The 1,618-nt window shown below is 38.3% G+C and overlaps 1 long non-coding RNA gene across 1 annotated transcript; it reads left to right on the top strand.

The window, feature by feature from the left end:
• The first annotated feature begins 355 nt into the window (after nt 1-355).
• Nucleotides 356-1,110, top strand: LOC128804145 (uncharacterized). The gene is made up of 3 exons (XR_008435946.1): nt 356-414; nt 824-901; nt 1,027-1,110. It is a non-coding gene; the product is annotated as an uncharacterized LOC128804145 (long non-coding RNA).
• Nucleotides 1,111-1,618: the final 508 nt, after the last annotated feature.

Below are 1,618 nucleotides of genomic sequence, written 5' to 3'. Positions count from 1 at the left end.
GGAACCTTTGATTAAATATATTTTACTCTCTGAAACATGATATTGCAGAGTGTGGGTGCTTCTGAAATTTTGTTAGTAGGCTAAAGACAGTTTTCAATTTGAAGATATAAAAATGAGATGTATGAAATGTAAATATGAGGGAGACTGGATTTGTTGGACAGATCCTGTGGAGAGGTATATCTGGGGATATAACAAAAAGTTTCTCAGATGCTAGATTCTGGTTCTAAATCATCTGATTGCACAGCAAGCTCTCCAAGAAAAATTCCACACTTCTATTAGAGATGTCAATGTGTGACTACAGCTCTGGATGCAAAGTGCTCCTATGTGCTCGTAATCCTAAACAGGTAACCAATAATAACAATCATCTCCCTGGTGTCACTTGTTTGTGAGCCATCTTGAGATAGACCATGGAAGGTAAGAGCCAAATTTTGTTGTTTACTTCTTCATGCATCATTAGTAAGCAAAATAAATTCATTTGAGCATTTCTTCTTCTTTTTGAACCTCTTTATTATTCTACCCCCTCTCTACTATCAAAGCTTCACAGTGGAAAAAGCCATTGGCCAGATTCATTTCTGGATAGCTACAGTGATGAAAGTGGACTGTGAACTGTATTCCACCTAGAATTCTGACAGATTTGCTTTTTTCTGCTCTGAACCAGCAAAATTTTGCAGCCATCCATAGACATGTGGCTGCTTCTACTTCTGTTCTTACTCTGTGCATGCTGTAATCCCCAATCTTTTGAGAAGAAACAAAGTACAGAAGACAAAAGAGATAATGATGATGCTCCTTATTGTTGCTAACAAGTGTCTCATTTGAGCTGTAGATTTGGTAGCAAGGGGGTACAGATGTGCTGATTTCCCTTACTCCTGGGAGTGGAGAAGACACATCCACACTTGCACAGGTGATTGAAGAGGCATCTGTAAGGCACTTCTGCTGCTGCTAAGCTGCACAGCTAAGCAAGCAATGCCAAAGAAGAGGTAGCAGGAGCTTTATTCTCTGCTTCCTCTCCTACTTCCCCCTCACCAGCCTTTGCTGTCATCTTGTGTGGGACTGAACCAGCTGGCAGTGAGGGAGAAGAAACACCTCATTACTTCAGTCAAGTATTAGCCCAATTGAAAGGGTCAATTGAAAAATGAATGTTATTCTCATGTGTGTGACATGAATCTGGGTATTATTAGCTGCCAATATTGCTTGTTTCTTACAAGTTCTTTTGTAAATGATGGCAATAAAACTTCATTGGAAATAACTTCTTAAAAATTTATTTATATGGTTGCAGAAGCAACAAAAAGTGTGAAATACTCTAAGGAGGGGAAGACAGTAAAACAATAGAAACCGCAAGAATCTGCTTATTTTAACTAGGCATAAAGAAATTGCCAACAATGGCCTGTATTTATATTTCTTCAATCTGTCACACCAAAACTTGCTTGTCTTTGAGGCTGGAAGCTTAAAAGAAAAAGCTGTTTGGAACTAGTTTCAGAGAGTTTGAGCTATATTATATTGAATATAGTTTGAACTATATTTCTGCTAATACTCAACGAAGGCTTACCCACCAATGCCAGGTTTCCAAATCTAGAGATCTGGGAATGTTCCATATGTTAAAATAACAACTCTTGATCAC

The sequence above is a fragment of the Vidua macroura genome, chromosome 2 (assembly GCF_024509145.1).
Source record: "Vidua macroura isolate BioBank_ID:100142 chromosome 2, ASM2450914v1, whole genome shotgun sequence".
NCBI classification, from domain to species: Eukaryota; Metazoa; Chordata; class Aves; order Passeriformes; family Viduidae; genus Vidua; species Vidua macroura.
The sequence above is the reverse complement of the archived record's forward strand: the minus strand, read 5'-3'. Positions and strand labels throughout refer to the sequence as shown.